The 20,578-nt window shown below is 30.9% G+C and overlaps 1 long non-coding RNA gene and 1 other non-coding gene across 2 annotated transcripts; both read left to right on the top strand.

Moving 5' to 3' along the window:
* The first annotated feature begins 5,518 nt into the window (after positions 1-5,518).
* Positions 5,519-16,808, top strand: LOC124536246. Its single transcript, XR_006966867.1, has 3 exons — positions 5,519-5,632; positions 15,213-15,302; positions 16,504-16,808. It is a non-coding gene; the product is annotated as an uncharacterized LOC124536246 (long non-coding RNA).
* Positions 13,853-13,925, top strand: Trnat-ugu. The gene has a single exon. It is a non-coding gene; the product is annotated as a tRNA-Thr (tRNA).
* Positions 16,809-20,578: the final 3,770 nt, after the last annotated feature.

The raw sequence follows: 20,578 nt of genomic DNA, 5'->3' as shown, positions 1-20,578 counted from the left end.
AAAAGTATTGTGAGTATATAATATATGTGAGCAAATATAAAAAAAACTTTATTAATGGACGAAGTGTTTTTCGATCCGTCTACTCCCAATGTATAGAACTAGCCTTAGAGCTATTACAAAACGGTTTAGACTTTAGAACAACAATTCTAGTCTAAATCTAAACGTATCGGTATCATTTATTGGCATTCAGTTTACATAAACCTACTATTATATTATCTTTGCCGTTTGCATTAACAGCGAATGTAGCCATAAACGTTTGACGTCACGTTTACGTTATTTTACAAAACTGTTAATGTAACTGCGAGTTGTGTACACTAATTACGTATTTTATCTACAATTTACATGTGCAATAAAGTATAAACAAAAAGTTATATTAAGAATTGAACATGTTAACTTTTTTAATATTTTATTTATTGAATATAATACCGAGCCAAATGGCTTATAGAACTTATGTAAGAAATATCGTACAGCTTTCCGATAGTGTGATTAAAATAAGTTTTTATATACGTATTTAAGTATTAGTAATGAAATTTTAATGAACTGAACATCAATTGTGTTACAAGAAATGCTTTAATATCTTCATAAAATATAACAGGTTATGTCTTGACTAATCAATTTACATCTTAAGATAGTTGTATTACACAGAAAGTAAAAAGTAATGTTTTCCTTTTTACGGTCGAAGCATATCTACTTATAAAGGATTTCGAAAAAACTATACAGATATATGTCGAAGGAGGTTTTAATATATAATAATATTATATTAGTTGCTACGCTTCACAGCTTCTATCGTTTTAAATATATTGATGTGAAAAGCGTGAATTTTATAATCTTGTACGTAATGTTTTGACTTTGAAATAAAATTTGAATAAAATATCAATTGCAACCCACTTTCATTGACTTACATTTTACATCTTGTTCAATAACAACTAGTTAAATGTATGATAAACATATAAGGTTGTTCTTTAAATTGAAATCCAGAGCAAATTATAGACCGTCGGATGAAGTGCTTACAAAATTGATATAGATCGACCAACAAGTGTGGGATTTAAAAAAAACGAGTTATTTTGATTAACCTTTATCCTTTATATAAAACAATTATAAACTTGAAGTTATAAAACGTACATCAGTGTTGATTAGGTGCATTTTATAAATATAAAGTAGCATTCTAGTTGTATAAGGAAGTTTTAAATTAATTATCTCAAAGCAATGCACGTGACGTGCGCTGGCGCCGTCACCTGGCTTCCCACGGTGACTCACTTTAGCCTACATTGTCTTTATTACCTACTTTACAGGTTTAGCAGTCTAGATACGCTGGCTTTCTTTAGATTTCTCTTTAGCGTCTTGCGTTTAATGACAGCCTTGTGGCACAGTTGCGTCAGTGCATAACAAGTTGGAAAAGTCATGTTTTTCACATCAAATACATTTATTGAACAAAGACGAACAATCTAATGGAAGTTAATATATTTTTACGGTTATACATATTCATTGAAAGTAGGTAAAAATGTTATTCGAAGAAATTTCTGTATTTATAATCTGTGTCTATTTAATAAGAGTTAAGGTTCGTTAAGCCTTAAGACGCAGTTAGTAGAGTAAAGCTTTTCTTTAGCAATATTTTAACTTTTTTTCACTTTGTATATTTAAAGATCAAGAACAAAAAGCAAAAATCAAAATCAAAATAAACTTTATTCAAGTAGGCTTTTACAAGCACTTTTGAATCGTCATTTTACAATAAAATGAAGCTACCACCGGTTCGGAAAGTAGACAAAATGTTAAAAGTGAATAATATATGTCAGAACTGCTATTTAAAAAAATGTATTTATATATTGTACAACACTCCTAAGCCTCTATAATCAAGATGAGATTGTATGAACAAAAAGAACGTATAATTGTATACGCGCACCTGTTGAAGTCTCCCACGATTTTCTCTGTTCTAATAGATAATTATGGGAAATATTTTATTTCTATGCGTGAATATAAGAAATTCCTGTGAATGTTATAAAATAAACGTATAACTCGTTATTGTTTTATCTTGATGTAATTTCCTAAGATAATGTATATTGCATTTGTCATTTATTGACAAGATGTAATTCGATAGAAATTATATAGGTACGAATAGATGATGATAGAGACGTATTATTAATATTAGTTAAATTTCACGAGAGAGTTAGAATTACTGTATGTCTTTGGTACATACGAATCAGTACATATATATTTCTAGCATATACCTACATACATACTCCAATTTGTTTTTTTTTTTTAAATGTTAGTTTGATGTACACCCTCTAATTTTACTTTAATTACTGATGAATATTAAAGTTTATTTAACATTGACTTATATATTTTATGTTAATCCTAATGAATCAATTTTGAATTAATAAACGTCATACATTAATATGTCATTTAATTAGTTTTCGTTGAGTTCGTACTTTTTCATAATTAATTAAAAATACATAAAAAAACATGTCCTACTGATCGAGTTTCGGCCACGATAGTTAATCTCAAGGATATCATAGTCTAAAAGTATTTTTTTATGGTATAGGTTGACGGACGAGCATTTGCTCGTCCGTCAATGTACAATGACGCTGTAAGAAATATTAACTATTCCTTACATCGTCAATGCGCCACCAACCTTGGGAACTAAGATGTTATGTTATGTCCCTTGTGCCTGAAGTTACACTGGCTCACTCACCCTTCAAACCGGAACACAACTGAGTACTGTTGTTTGGCGGTAGAATAACTGATGAGTGGGTGGTACCTACCCAGACGGGCTTGCACAAAGCCCTACCACCAAGTATTTGCGAACAAGTAGATCTCTCATTTTAGACATTCACAGCACTCCCCAACAAAGCTGTGCGTAAAGTTTACGCTATCAAAGGCAGGACAGAGATATTAAGCCATAATTTCGGAATATTAGTATGATTTCCTTAAGATAAAATAAAACGGATTGTTTGTTGCAGTCCAGGGTCAATGGGACCAAACACCATAGGAGATTGCCATAAAAGTTAACTAGTTGAAGGCAGTCATAACACCATTAAATGCAAATGTATTTTCTTTCTAACGTCTTAATGGAAAGTCGATCCCAGCACGCCGCAAACCATTTTATGCAACTTGTAAATTATATAGCAAAGTATACAGTAGCAACATTTATTGGTTAATGATTAATATAGTTTATTATAAATGTCTACGGGATTAGCGCACAGAAGCCGATCGAGATTTCCTCGGGCGCTCGCACCTGTCCGCGTTCCCACGTAAGTTACACAATATTATTATTTTTTATTCTTTCGCAATCATTTTAGAACGTCCAGTTCAGGATGTGATTTTTTTTATAACAACCTCATTTGTAACAAGTAACTCGTGTATTTTTAATAATCCGGCGTAATAAGAACGAGGTCTACACTCGTTCGATTCTCAGTATTGTATGTGTAGCTAATCCAGTTTCTGGTAATTGATAGCTTTTTTATATAATATATTTCTTAAGATTTTTTGTTATCATTTGTTGTAAAAATTAAATTGATAACAAGACTGAAAAACTAATTAAGAATTAAAAACATTGTCATTGTGAGAACGTAAAATATAAATTTATTTTAGTCATCTAACACTTTTGTTGCGTATAGACTTTTTTAATGAAAGGCACACTGGCCATAAAATTTGAAAGATAATTGTTAGAGGCAAATTGGCAATGTAACAATGAAAATGTATATTGCTAAAGATTTACTTAAGTACATTAAAATGATATTATCAAAATCAAAATAAACTTTATGTAAGTGGGCTTTTACAAGCAATTTTGAATCGTCATTTAACAATTAAGTGAAGCTACCACCGGTTCGGAGTGTAGATTCTACCGAGAAGAACCGGCAAGAAACTCAGTAGTTACTCTGTTTCAACATTTAAAAAATACAATCATATTAGTTAAATACAATTATATATGTATGTAATGTATGCAGGATACATTTTTGAAGTCAACAGGTATTAATTCCAAGCTTTTTTATCATCTACAAAATCTTGTATCGAATAATTTGCCTTTTTTACCTTTGTGTTTTTTATAAACGATTTTAATTTACGAAACGGTAAAGTTAAAATTAATACTGCAGACCTTGCTTATATGATAACAAATAAAATGAAATATAAAATTTTAGTTTTAACAGTCTTTAAAAAGTGTCCACATCTAAGGTAAGCGGAATCGATGTCATCGAATCTTATCACAGTATTTTTTATTAAATACGCATAATATTCTGGGCTCATTACAGAGATTCAGCAGAACGCACCTGCCCGCTGTTCCCACGCGACACTCGCAGAACTCAAACACGACCTCACGCGTAATGACTATCGATCAATCAATCTCTTAATCTATGTAAATTAATGTTCAACGTGCACATTAGATATGTTCCAACGTTTTCCTTGGTGTCTCATTGATTGCTTAAGCTGAATGAAAACATCAAATATACGATTTGACAAAATAAGTATCACATAAATAATGTTTTAAATTATGTTATGCAATAATGTTGTATAGAGTCTTAAAATTAACTTTAAATTAACTCGAAACACACACATACTAGTACATACATTGTCCTATCATATCATATCAACTCAACAATAGTTACAACGATAAAGATCAAAATACACCTTTCAAATAAAACACTCGTCTTTCTCCAGGTATATATAATAATTCTTAGGTTCTATTTTATTAGAAAAATTAATATGAAATCTATTATTATCATGTCAATAATTTTATTTTAAGCAAGTGGAACAGCGAAGTGCATCTTCATCTTTATTAGTATTATAATAGTAGTACTACATCATCTGGTAAAGGTTTTACATGTATTGGTTTAGTAGATATTTGAGTTAGACATACATACATACAATAAAGCCTTTATTATTTAATTTAATATTAAAACACTATTATTATATGGGATGCATAAAAAGACTTTTTTTGTGTAATTATAACATAAACAATTTTGTTTGATTGATACAGTGAGATAAAAATTTATTTAGACAGAGATTTATTCCAAATTTAAATTCGAGTAATTTATTTAATTGAATTTGTGAATATATAATTATTTCAAGCCGTATCTTGCGTATATTTTGCACAAAATTCATTTCAGTCAGCTATTCACCGTTATACTTTACGGTAAACAACGACAGGTTTTGCGTACATATTCAACAAGTTTGCGTATGATCCGGTGTGATCATGTAAAAAAAATTACACATATTTTTTACTGGTACAATTTGCGGTATAACTGTAACGATCGAGTGACACTTAAATATTACAAGAACGATAGTCACTTCGTTATTTATGGATCGTATGCGATAAAAGTTAAAGTGATTGATAAAAACATTAATTGAATTTTTATAAAGATGTACTTTAATCGATTTGAGCTATCAATTGAATCATTTATTAATTCAGCGAAAACAGCATCAGATAAATCGAAAGAACACTATCGATTTTCAATTAAAATCAGTTGCCGAAGTTGTACCTTGAACGGCAACTTGTCTGAACTTGAAAAGCAATTCGATAAGTTAACGACACTGTCCTTTTGTCAGTGCAGGTGCAATGACGCTGGCCCTGAGAATATCCCGGGACTGGACACTCTCACGCCTCCGCTCTTTGCAAACCAGTTCCTGCATTAAAACCGTGTAAGTGCCGTCAATACTGCCTAAGATACCTTATGATTGAAAAAAGACGTCTAGACCGGTATCAGTTCAACTATCAACAGAAAGTTACTAGATCTCTTTAATCACGAGACAGCGACTTGTGTTCGCGGTGACAAATATATGTCCGTATGCATTGAATATTTGAATCGATTCGTGGACACTTTTTAATTATTATAACTTTCACACGGAATCGAATCAATAATGAATTAAAATCGGGGGTGATTTGTTCGGAAATTACCATAAAATCAGTCGCACGACGTCAATTGTTCGCGCGAGGGTGTCCGTGTGAATGGTCAGCGCCGACAGGAAGTAGCATTGGTGCGTGTAATCTATTCCAATTTCGACGCGTTGTATTAATCTGTTGCGTACGCGCACGCAATTGGGACAGTTTACAGTTGTAATTAGACCACATGAAACATTATGCACTTTGTTAATTTCACACAATTTAATAATTTAACTATATTCTTTTCATACAATCGATGCTACTTCTTTTATAAAAAAAAATCAAAATGTCAAGGTACTCATAGTAATTACGCGCTACAAATATAAGCTATCGTCCGATCGATCATACTTATGCCAATCTGATTAAGGGGCCGGTTTTTAGAAATCCGTATACCGTATCTCCTTTAAAGACAGTACGCCGCTTGTGCATATGGTAAAGGAGAAGGTGGTAAGACGATATGGCGTCAGGCGGTAACCGAATCTTGGTCACGGCGCAGCGCACACGTCGCGGCGTTCGAGCCGCTCTGCTGGACAGAAAGACGGACCGCCAAACCTTTGGCATATGGATGACAACTTATATCATGCAAACAGCTACGTCGACCGGTTCTGCGATTAACATTATGAGCAATTCACGCAGAAGTGAACTTTTCACGCTCGTAACTTAGGCCGTAACGACTTCCATTAATTGTGGTTAAATTTGATCACATAAATGTCAGACGTCGGTGATACACATCACAGTAATAAGAATTGTGAATAAGCTCAAGTAGTTAATATATATTGAGAGAACTTTATTTATTTTACTGTATTATTACCTACACAAAATTGTATTAATATTGGTATCGTAAATTTTACCTTTGAGACGTATAGTACAAAGAAAATAAAGAAAAATTATAATTAAAGAAGTTTTGCTTATCTTTTATTTATGATACTCTATTAATGAATCACTCAAATTTTCGTAGTTTTCAAATAGTTTTTATTTTTTGCGTTGTTATTATTTGTATGTTCCAGTTATAAAATTATAAATCTGCAATAATACAATGAGTTACGGCTGAAGAAAGTGAAATTAACGACCGGTCAATTCGAACTATCGTAGCTGTCAGATAGCGAACGTACTGTCTCGATGCTCAGAGTGAACAAGATTTAAGATAGCACGTGTTCCATACATTTTACTTTATCCTTAACATCGATTGAAATGCGTTGGATTATTCGCTTACCAATAGAGTGTTTAAAAATAGTCTACAATTAGCTGAAATAGTCGTAACGAATTGCTTCCTTATTAAAAGCGGCCCTTCTTCCTGTTGTAAAACTGATCTTATTAGCCGTTACTCGACTTAGCGTCTGTCCACAAGTACATAAATCATGTAGAACTTTTATTTTAGAGGTAATTCATATATTAATAAATACAGGCATCAATTACAAGCGATATTTTAATAAAATTTTATTATTTTTTAAACGAAATTTAAGAAATATAAAAGAACTGTGTTTACGAAAAATATTCACTGGTACGGTTACGTGAAAGGCTCTCAATATACCCAATCGGTAGACTCTCATTATCGGACTTAAAATGAAGATAAAAAATATAAAAAGAGTAACGAGAGCATTATCGGTAAATTACCGGCTTGCGGTCACCAGCCAGTACCCATAAGCGGTGACTGTTATGTACTGTAATTCCCATTTCTCGAACCAGATCAGAATCGATTGGACCAAAATCTGTTACGCCGAACATACTAGTTGCTACTCGTAATTTTACTTGTAATTAATTGAAAATAAGTATCTTAAATTATATTATTTATTTTATTACATTACTACCTTAACTGTCTCATTGAAGATAAAACTAAATCAACACCTTCTTCTTCTTACGTTATATGTGATAATTAATTAAAAAAGTAGTTTAGATGTTTGTTTGCCTTTTTCATAATGTTAAGCATACTATTTTAAAATAATAAAAATGGAGTGTCTTTTTGTAATACTAAAATAGCCCTTTTTTACTTAATGCATATGTATTTATACACGGTACATATACCAAAATAACATTTTTTATAATTTTTGTCTGTATGTCTGTTTGTTCCGACTAATCTCTGGAACGGCTGAACCGATTTTGACGGGACTTTCACTGGTACATAACTGATATAATAAGGAGTAACTTAGTCTACAATATTTATTTATTTTTTCTTAAATTCAAACGGATACAAGGTCGCGGGCACAGCTAGTGTAACTATAAAAATAGTTTCCTTTTTTAAATCTTAAACCTTTTTTTAGTGTTTGAACATTTCTGTACAAAACAATTATGCAATGGAAGTGAATGTAAAATTTCGAAAAGTTAAAAATCAAGTGTCATTAAATAATATGAAAGTGGTAAATTGATTTGGGAAGGTAAGCACGAACTCATTATTTTTTTTTGGATTAAATTAACATTAAGAAAATGGAGAGCACAACTACGTAGTACGACACAACATTCAATGTAAACACGAATTTATTTTGTATCAGACGCTACTGTAAGCAGATATGCTTCCGGTAGAGTCTCGTAGGTACTCGTACCTCGTTGGTAGGTACTAAAATACATTTACAACTTTATAAAACCATAACTATATTGACGATTTTTATAGAAACTGTTACATTTTATAAACACAAAAATAAAAACCCTCAAGTATGCGACTTCACAATGTGATTTCCTATCTATATTTTCTTGTTTTGTTTTGCTTGTTATTTTATGATTTATTTTACTCGCACGTTTAAGAGGCCTGACTCTAATTTAAAAATATTACTTAGATCAAGATTGTCAGTTACCGAAGAAATTCGATAAATTCAAAGATAATGTTTCAAAAGTAGATTTGTAGATGCCTTCGTTTTGTTTTGTATACCATGAAAGTAATAATTATAATATATTAATTATTTCTCATAAACACCAAAATTGCAATTAAACGATATGCTTATACCATTTGACATAAACTAAACAGTAGCAATTTTTTATTTTATAGTATAAATTTATGTATTATACAATAAATAATGGTATCCCACTGCTGGGGTACAGTGCCCCAATGTTTGTGACTACACAGGCCAAATATTCTACAACCCATGCGAATTTCCTTATATTATTTGTTTAAAAGAACAAATTAAACACATGATAACTAAGTGCTAAATTGGGTTTAAATCCATAATCTTCAAATACAAAAAAAAAAAAACATTCGTTGGAATATTGCGGACAACCAAATAAGATAAAATGAGAAAGAAATAAGAGGGTATCTTTATTTATCTTTACCTTGACTGCTTTATTAGTAAAATCTATATTCTTTATCGATTATGTTTATTTGTGACTATTGGAAGGGCTTGGTGGAATAATTGTGTTCATATTCGCCTCTTATACAAAATACCAAGATTACATGTTTTGCATGTAAATATAAACTCATTAGCACTAATCTTGGTTCTTTCAATGCCATTTATCTTCCTCTTTGAACAAAGACGTTGATTTAACATTATTTTACAAAGTTTTTCTCGTATTTAGTAATTATTTAAATTGATGTTTCCTGGTCGTAAATGTCACCGTTAAACTAAAATTATTTCGCTTCATGTTGTATTATTTAAATCGTCCTTAAAATGTTAAGAAAATTAAAAAGTCGTAAAGTGTTTACCGTTTAAAAGCCGACTACTAATTACTAAAGAGTAAATTACAAAGCATTTTATGTTTAAACGAATTGTTACAAATTGTTTTGGTAGAAATTAATACTGTTGGTTTAACGTCGTTTCTTAAATGCCGATATATAATATTAAATACTTAGGTATAGTGTAGGGAAGGCGTTTTATGCATAATTTGAAAATTTGAATAGCCTAATTGTTTGATAATAGACAATGTTTGACAATGGTAATGATTAAAAAATCTTAATAAAAAATATTTCAGTAATACTGGTGGACGGTGGCTGACATTATTATAATAAAACGTAGACTTTCCTCTTTAGATTTCTTCTCTAAATATTAATAAAAAAGCAGGGCCGTAGCCAGGATTTCATTTCGGGGGGGGTTCGTGCTTCAAAAAAAAGCAACAGGTTTTTTTTAAAATAAGCATAAGTAGGTGTATTAAAATTAGTCATAATTTATACACATTTATTTAAAAGACAACCGATGGCTAATTTTATGTTATAGGGGGCAAACTAGCATGAGGCTCACCTGATGGAAAGTGATTACCATCGCCCATGGACATCTGTGGGGCTTGCAGGTGCGTTACCGGCCTTTAAGGAAGGAGTACTTTTTTTTTGAGGTTCCGAAGTCGTATCGGTTCGGAAAAAGCGTCGGCTAATGCTGGTGCAACAGAGTGTTTGTGCAACGTAGAAAATGTCTTAAAAATCGTGCTGTTGTGGTTTTTTGAACATTAAGGTGGTGCAAAACTTTGAATTTTGACGAGTTGTCCGAAGGTGAAATTCCGCAGCCGGGATTAATCCAAACAATGCGTCCGAACATTTTCCGTGAAATATTCGAAAGTAGAAGATGCAGAGTGATCTAACATCTCTACGCAAAGCAAAAAATCAAGCAGGTCGAAAAGGGCTTGATCGTCGATAATTCGAGCCGCTCTGCGTTGGATACGGACAAATGCACCCGCCCAGAGTTGTGAGTAATATTCCATGTGGGGTTCAATTTGCGCCTTGTATAGTTTTAGGCGATGGGCCGGCGTGAAATACTGTCATGGCTTGCTGAGCACACTGAGCTTTTTTGATGCCAATTTGGCTTTGTGTTCCAATTGACCACAGAACTGTATGAGGCTCGAAATATCCACGTCAAGTATTCCAATACTAGCTGTGGCGGCTATTGGAATCTTCTGAAATCCTGGAGATACGAGAAATGGTAATTTTTTAGCAGCTAACGCGCAAACTTGCCTCTTTTTGGGGTTGAAGTGGACTAATTTTAGCCAGGGGGTCCTTAACTGCTAATGAGCCTAAGGGACTACTAAGGGAGAGTACTTCCCCGCCATCAGATATTTTAATAGCAAAATAGCAATCATATATCTCCTAAGTTTAGTTTGTTCCGGTTTTCTCCGACGTTTTCCCAAGAAATATTAGCCCAGCCGGTGTATGAGGTGTCTACAGTACGTTATCTGCATAGCAGTGAATGTTACAGATTTGCAACAAGTCACTGATATGCAGAAGAAACAGAGTGGATGATAGAACGCAGCATTGTGCAACACAGGCATTAACGAATTTTAAATCAGAACATGCACCATATAACGACTTTAATGTTCCGATCTGCCAAAAAGCTGGTGATCCAATTGCATAATTTCCCGGTAAAGGGAGCTTCGAAAGAAGCGCTTTGTGCCATACGCTATCGAAGGCCTTCGCTATGTCTAGACTGGCCGCCAATGCCTCCCACTTTCTCTCAACTGATTCCGCCCATCTATGACTTAGGTAATCTAGAAGATCACTGGCTGAACGACCCCGATGGAAACGAAACAAGGAGGTGATGGCTATTGGCCTATAATTGGACGGGTCTGGGCGGTTGCTCTTTTTAGGGATAGGATGCACCAAATTAGTCTTCCAGGAGTTCGGCTGCTTTTAATGAACATGTCATTAATAATCTAATGGTTCAGAGTTATTTTCCAAATAAGACGCGACTCCTGAATACGCGTTAAGCTCAAATTTATAAAAAATAAATTTCCTTTCAGGGACTTCTTCGTGAGAATAGTAAGGATAGAATTATGCATTATACACTGTAGAACATGCTGTGTGTGCTGTGCTCTTTTATTGAGAGTTTCTCGGATTCGATTATTAATACCTACTTTATTTAAGCTATATAACAAAATGTCTTATTTATAATTTAGCTATTGAACTGTTTCTGTTCCTAAATTTTGTTTTAAATTTGTATTCAGTAAGTAAGTTTTTTTTCATTGGTTCTTATTTTTAGTTTTGTTGTTCGAAACAAATTTTGAGGGAATTTTAAAGAGCGACCTTTAGTACAAATTCGTTCATGTTCGACTACGAATGTCCACCAACGTCCTTTCTGGTGACTTTATTTCGATTGATTTGAAATAATTTCCTTCTTTTCATAAATTTTTGGAAAGCTAAAAAACGGTTATGTTTTTAAAATAATCTGCAGGCCAAGATTTATTGTAATGTTTTTTTTTTTAGTTTTTAAGGCATTTTTGAGAAAAAGAAAAAATTAAAAAAAGATATTGAAATAATTTCGTTTTCCGCCTCGCATTTTTAAATTTGGACCAATATTTTTTGTTTAAATATTGACAAATATCCAGTGTTTAATCGTTTTTATAAAACAAAAGAAAAAATAGATTCTAATTAATACTTTTTTTAAATAAATTGAAAAAAGCTTAAAAACGTGATAACTCAAAAATGGTTCACTTTTGGATTATGCATATGGGGGTTAAAATTATTTCAAATAGTCACCCCTATCACCTCCCAACGGATATACGTCGAATTACCAATAACCCTGTACATAAAATGTATCAGAAATTTTACAATCTGTCTTACATATTTCGAAATGTAATGGCACTCTGTAAAATGTTTATCTTCTAGTTTTAATATAAAATACTTACGTTTTGTTTGTTTAATTCGCGCAAAATATTTTTTTGATAATACCATAGCGGTTACCGAAAAAATTTCGGGGGGGGTTTGAACCCCCAAAACCCCCGCCTGCCTACGGCCATGTAAAAAAGAATAACTATATGTATACTGTAAGCATGGAACAGTATATTAACAGTTATTTTTTCTAAATAAATCTAGTATTTAATTATCAATGTACTTAATATTAATCTATAAAAAAAATCCAAATGAACGTATCTTACATAAAGATAAATTGTATATTTGTCGTTAATTGGAACTGTATTATATTCTAAGTGAAAGGTGGAATACTTTAGACATTCATAGTACATAATATGACTGTACTCGTAAGTTAACAATGCTCATCGTTATGTTAGAATGGACTATAAACAGTTTAGTGTATACTACTAACGCTCTCAGCCTTGTTTCAGCTCAGCCCTGTCTCAAGCATTACACACGCCTGTGTACAAGCAGTCTTCCAGCGAACTCGGCTCCTCTGTAATAAAGATTTTTAGGAACTCCTTAGGCACCTAACCTATTATCCAAGACTCTTTTTGTCCAAGGCGTCCTGTGCAGCGCTCAGGTATTATGCCTACCTTAGGTTAGGAGCGCCTGAGTAAATGTTCACTTAGCGTTGAAGAAATATTAAGTCATTGTCTTAAACGCGTTTAATTGTATATGAAATAAAAATGTTATTAACCCTTTTAGATAAGTACTGCTATCTCAACTATAAAAGATAAGCTTATCTATTTCCAAGATTATCTCATAGATAGTCCGTCGTTAATGCTATTGGTGAGCGTGACGTCATGATGCACTTAGCTCCCATATATATGCTGCCTCGCATCTCGTTAGTCAACATGACGGGCGTGTTTTGTATAATGCACAGGACATCTGTGGACTTGCGTAAGCACTATTTCAGAAGATCGGTCTTCATATCTCAGCCATGTCTTCCCAAACGTGGTTTATTATTATATATTATTATTATTTATATAATAATTTCATTTTACCGATTTCATTTCTTAAGTTTTTTCATGTAATTCACAAAATATGTATATAACGTACCTATTATTTTATTTCACCTAACAATTAATTGAACCTTCAGTACGACGGAGAATGTTCAAATTTTTATTATTTTATTAATTAACTTCATTCGCCGTTATATAATAATCATGCGTAAAAAGTAATAAAACCATAATCATTCGTGAAAAGTAACAATTATTATATACATTGTTGAAATTAATTATTTTAGCAATTTTTTAAACTTATAAATGAAATACTTAAATTATAGATTTGAAATCAATATTCTATCAAGTGCAAAGCATTTCAATCTTATACGTTCTTCATATTGAAATGATATAATAAAAATAATTAAATAAAAAAGTGACTCATACTGTAATATGTAACTAAACAAACCGTTTTGCTTTTACGACACGCCACGCGTAGCCTCCATAGCTCAGGGGTTAGAGCACTGGTCTTGTAAACCAGGGGTCGAGAGTTCAAATCTCTCTGGAGGCAGGTATATTTGTATGAAACAAATTTGTTTTTGCTTTTAAAGGATATTATTTTTTTTTAAATAAAATTTATTACGACCATATAAATTTCAAATTAAGTTACTATTATACTTAAAAATATTTTTTGTAATCTTTATTAAATAGTATAAAACAAAGTCGCTTACTGCTCTCTGTCCCTATATATATGCTTAGTCCTTTAAATTATGCAAAGGGATTTTGATGGGATTTTTTTTCATTGATATTGACATAATTTTTTTTTCATTGATTCAAGAGGAAGGTTTATGTGTGTACTTGTGTAATATATTAGAAACATACTGGTTTATTTTAGAGGTGTCTAAAGCGATGTCGTAAAAAACACTTTCAGTAGTATATTTAATGTAAACATTACACCCGTGCAAAGCCGGTCCGTAGTCGCTAGTATTTTGTAAATTAATTAAAAATGATGTTAGTGTAAACAATTGTACATAAAAAGAAGAGTTCCAGTCCGAGTGAGCCCCATTTAGTTATGAACGAGTTGTCCATTTGCAACATTTACTGTGCTCTGAGCAACGCTATGAGCACGGCAACGCACAGGTTTTATCCTTTCCTTCCCTACGAAGCCGGCTCGGCCTTCATCGTTATGATGCGACGCTTTCCGCCCTGTCTCCGGGGACTTTCCACAGGGTGATTTAATCATAGAGATTCTGTATGTAACCCCGATAGTTGAACTGGTCGGAACTCCCATTAACAATAGTCCGCATTTAGTATATATACCAACGGCTTAAAAAATGTTAAGAGCGTGATTCAGGATAATTCTCTTTATTTTTTTTCTTATGTCATCAATTTGCTTTTTATTCCCTTATTATTATTAATCTTACTCGCAGCAACGGTAAACAATACATTACACTTTTTTTTAAACAAAATCACAATATTTTTATCGATGTAAAGAAATTTATTGTTTCTTTATTGTATCAGAGCCATCTAGCGTCGACTACAAGAATAACTAAGTAACAAACTTTATACAAACAAAAATACATTCATAACTATTAAATACCTAACCAAAATATTTTGGAAAAGTAAATAAAGAGTAAATTTAAATTGAAACTAATGATGTCTTTATCTCCTTAAAAATGTCACCAAAGCGTTAATAATTCTCCGTAATAATCAGATGGACCATCAATTGGCCGTAAAATCCAAGTTTGCTGTTAAAAGTACAGAGTTTTGAATATATTACATATTTGTTACGTCCGTGATTCGTAATGAGAGTATTGAAGTGTTGTGAGCAATAATGAACTTTAATTCTTCACATTAGGTATTAATTTAGGTCGACGGAGTGGCGATGCGCAGGCGCAGGTGTGCGGCCGCCTGGTCGTCGCCGCGGCTACAACTCTCGGATAATATGGTATTTCATTTATTAATTTGCTTGTGCTGACCAACATGCGAATACTTAAATGAAATGAAATAAATTCCTAGCGATTAAAACTGTATCGTAATGGGATTACTTTTTTTTCTTAAAATATATTATTTAAAGCAAATACTTAATTAGAATGGGTTATTATATTCTAAGATACATAATTTAATTATTGTTGATATCGAAGTATTTCTTTTTTATTTTTGATAAAATGGTACAGTTTCGGATGGGAAATGAGCTAATAAATAAAAATAATTAGGTTATATTTGACTTCAGATTTGTTTACTTTGTACAAATATACTTTTATATTGTTATACTATTACGATATCAATAAAAAGAAAATTATTATATTAAAGCAATCTAATCAATATTATCCTTCATTCAATTCAAAGCATGTTCAAACTGCATTTACAAACAATTGCTTTAATGTACAAAATAGGCGCTTTAAGTACTGAGTATTTATTTAATAATTGATCTATATTTAATAACTATAGTATAATATATAATAAAAGCATCGCATTTATAATTGATTTGTCATATAGATTACCAGGAACCATAGAAATAAAATTGAAAGTGGTTGATATAATAAGTTCATGGACTAATATGACATAGTATTAGTTAAAAAAAAACTAAAAGGAAAATAAAGAAGATTAGGCCAAGCTTAACACGAAATCTAATCATTACCAATTTAGATAACAGAGAGGCAAGAAAATTATTTTTACTCATGTAAATATTTCCTTTCGACCATAAATATGACTGTGATGTAGTTTAATCTTAATCCATTTACAATGCAATTGGCCCGGGGTTTTTTCCTCGTTTTATGAGGGCTTTGTACGTTAGTGTCAATAGTTGCCGTATATTTCGAGATATCATCCAAATATATGTGATTAATAATGAAAAATACTACTTTACTCATGTCTAATTAAAAACTAAAGAAACTGGATAAAACTTAATTCATATTGGTATTTTTATGTCAAATGTCCAAGCGAGAGGACATTTAAAGCCCTACCGAGAAATATATCTTGGTTATGCTAACAGATAACCACATGTAATCATAAGTGAAGTTACCTCTGAAGCAAAACAATCATAGCAACTTTATGCTACAATAACTAAACAAGTATGTCATGTCTGCTCCGTCTGTTTAGCCTGCACAAACACCTGAAGGCTGTTCTTAATAAATCGTTAATTCCAGACAGCATTCCTCGGCCGGTCGTCGCCAAACGCGGAACCTCTAACGCCGAATTCCGAATGTTTTTGCACAAACCAGTTTCTGGAAAAACCCAAGACTTTGCACCAATCTTAGTTCGCGATTATTAAAGTTGATTTTGCACTGAGATTTATAATATGTTAATATATGTATTTATATTATCTTATTTATAACAGTTTTATCATTGTTTCATACAATTCATGTAAAATTTATGTCGTAAGTTGGGTTCATATATTTTCATATTTTCTGCTCACGTTGACAGCTTAGTAACCTCGTGACCTATAATCGTAGTAATACATAGCAAAATATTAGAAGAGAGATATTGTCAATTTTATGGTTTGTCGTGTGTACCAATGATTACTGAAATTCAAATTGATTTTGAAATGTTGAATTTTTAAAGTATTATATCACTATGTAGATTAATCAAAGTGGAAAGTAACACTGATTCGCATAATAAAATGTATATAACATATAACAGGTAATTAAACTAATTTTGTTATTTTGAATAAGTAAGTGATTATCTCTTTTTATTGCTTTGTTTATTTTATATTCCGTATTTATTTATCTTTTTGATTTTGTTATTATTCAAATCACTATGAGGGAATCAAAACGAATCGATTGCCATTTGTCTCGTGAAGTGGTTAAACCACAAAAAATAAGTAGTACCAAAGTAAATATTTATCTTATTTATACAAAGTGTTATGACCCTGATATGTACTTAGTCATATACATATAAAGATTATTGTACCGTTTCGTACTCCACTCATATGAATTTATAGTTTAGTTATATATGCTAAAATGACTACTTATTTTAATAATATATAGTAATGTTATATTAAAACAAATGAGATATCTGTTTCTTTTGATTACTATCTAAACCCATACAAAAATTTTCACAGAGTTTTATAACAATGTTATATTTTGTATTAAGCTGTGAAATTTGAAAATAAATTGTAGGTACTGTTATATAAAATGTAACACTTTTAGAACAGAACTGTTTGTAATTTTTATTTGCTATAGGAATTAAGTCACTATGTTACGTTCGTTAAAAAATATTTTTCTGTACACATAATTACGTTTTGGAAATATGTTGATCAGTGTACACAGTATCGTAATTATAGTGTCACAGGTGTGTTTAAACTCACTCGTTGGATGTTTTAAGGCGTCATGTCCATTAAAATATTTCTTTTTAACACTATATTACATGTCAGAACATTTAAATAACATAATTATCTTATTCAATGGCTTAACTTCTATCGCGTGTAATACTCGGTAGTCGTTCCGACTTTAGTTTAATTATAAAAGTGTCAAATAAAATTGTGATAAGTGTAGAAAAATATTAAACTTTCTCTTAAGTTTTATGTAAGGGTCTTTAACGAAGTATCAAATTTCATGCTTTTCCATTTCATTATGTTACTGCTTTTAATAAATTATAATTAAGTGGTTCTTATCTACCCTGACATTAAAAATTTTGAAATGAATTTATTCGTCTGTCTTATATTGAAGTTTGAAGTTTGACTCTTAAAATAAAATGATCTCTTGAAATTGATTACTTTTTTTCTAACAAAACTTAAAGAGAAGTGGCTTAGAGGGCATAATTTTATAAAATAGTATATTTAGATTATCATGATAAGCAAATCTGCCACCTATTGGTGCCAATTTTGATGTCAAATTTAAGTTTTTTAGGCTACTGGGAATTTCTGTGTCAAAGGTGAAATGTATAGTCACGAAAATTTTGTTTTAACGTTATAATGAATTTTTTTTTCAGTCAAATATTGCGATTCATAGGAAGTCCGACATGTCTTTTTTAAATTAACAATTGTTAAAAAAATACGTTATTAAAAAGACTAAACAACAAAATGTATGAATGTTACCTAAATATGTCAAAAGGACCATAACTATCGTAAGTAAATATCTCACGTGTATTTTAATATAATATAGATTCCACTGGACAGCAAGTTGACCCGACGGCCATGAAATACGGCCTTCAAGTGACCTGAGAAATAAAACTATTTTTTTTTAACTCACATCCGTTTCAAATGTCTATTTATTGTGTAATATTTACATAATATGTTGATCACATTTGGCTATTTGGGACTTTGAATATTAAGAGGGAAAAATTTCAAAGTCGATTTCGAACATGAAATGTAACTTATCGGTTCGAAGGTTCGATAAGGAAGTTACGTTACGTTCGATTTTTGAAATTATTAAAATTGATTACAAATAGGTCTTTGTAATAACATACAATATACTTTGTACAAAAAGAGAACTTACCACTTATAATTTTATACAAGCATATAGGATTTTTATGTATGTGGAAATATAACTAAATATTAAAAATCGAATCACTGGGCACAAAACAATAATTGGTTTATTATTAATTACTCCTTCTTTTGCTCTGTATAATTTTTTTCACGTCAGAAATTAGGTATGCACAGATTTTATATCAATAGGTTTTTTATTAATAAATATATTTTATATAAATACATTCGCATTTCGAATGAAATCAGGAACTAATATAACATAATTTTGACGTGACATATGTAAAAGCTCTACCATTTGTTACATGAAAAAAATATTCTATTTATTTAAACAAATGAATATCCTTATACAAATCAATGATCATTATTATTTATGATTTTTATTTCATATTAATTTGAATAATATTTTTATAATATAACCAAAGTAATACATTTCTATTTAATTATTAATAAATAATTTTATTTTTCTCAACGGTGTCTTGTGGTTTTATGCGATAGAATTACACTGGTTTACTTAGCCACCAAACAAACAGTTATTTACCATCAAGTTAAGTACATGTATGGTTAAGTTCATTTTACTACCGGAAAAAAATAATATCATATAGTTATATTTTTATCCTTTAACTTTACAATACAGTTTTGAATGATTTGAAAGAGTTTGTTTATGATAGCAATTAAAACCAAAGTTGTGTACTTTATATGAGAAATTCGAAAGTACTTTAAGTGTGATTTATTCCAAACACACAATTACAAACGAAGTTCTTGATAAGTATCGCCTTCAGTCCGATGTAGAGCTAATTAAGCTAATTTTCACCTTTGACACTCGCTCTCTGAGACATGCTAGAAGCCATAGAATAGCGAGTGTATAGAAACTATTTTGTATAAGAAAATTGTAAATTTATTTATTTATGCTATTAGGGCTTGTGTTAAAACTATTTGAAATACTGTTGTCTTGTCCAGAATTATATATTAAAGTAACCAATAATCATAAAATATACTTAAGCCTCGTAAATGATGCCCAAAAATCACGCGGTGTTGTTTTAAAATTACACATAATTGCACATATAATCTGTTACAAAGAAATATAAACAATCCTTAGATTTGCAAATGTAATATGATAATAGCTAATAGAAGTTATTGATTAATATATCTTTATTTAGAATAATCCACTTAAAGTTTATTTCAAATGTTCCATCTCTATTATACAATTTGATGTTATATGTTGTTTATTTGTCTTTCGTTATTGTGTTTGAAATAGACTATAGAAATATAAATTCACTCACATACCATTTCTATAACATTCCATGATATAAGGTACAACATGCATATCACATAAAAGTGTCTTGTCATTAAATTGTTATTATCAACAAAATCCGTGGCGTCTAATGGTTGTCTATTTTGAATATTTATTGGGTGTCGGTTATTTAATTACATAAAAAATATAAAGATACTTAATTAAAAACCAAAATTATATCCTCGATTCCATCAAGAACACGTGTACGCGTCTTTATAATGTAATTTATTATTTGGACACATTTTAAAATATCTAAGATTTCAAAATGTTAATTATCTGTTAAGATTTACGTTTGATTAACGCTTAGCTATTAAGAGCTTTTTCATCTTATACCGTGTATTTAGGAATTATTTATTTTATTTATGTAGTTATATTATTCACTTTTGATCGGTCAGGTTCGATTAATAGATAGTAGATTTACTCAATGACTAAAATAAATAAGTAGCTGAGGAGCAAAAGGTACGAGCAACAGATATTAATTGTTCAGAATTTTCAAATTAATATA

The sequence above is a fragment of the Vanessa cardui genome, chromosome 16, assembly GCF_905220365.1.
Source record: "Vanessa cardui chromosome 16, ilVanCard2.1, whole genome shotgun sequence".
NCBI classification, from domain to species: Eukaryota; Metazoa; Arthropoda; class Insecta; order Lepidoptera; family Nymphalidae; genus Vanessa; species Vanessa cardui.
Note: the sequence above shows the minus strand (reverse complement) of the source record. Positions and strands in the feature narration are given on the sequence as shown.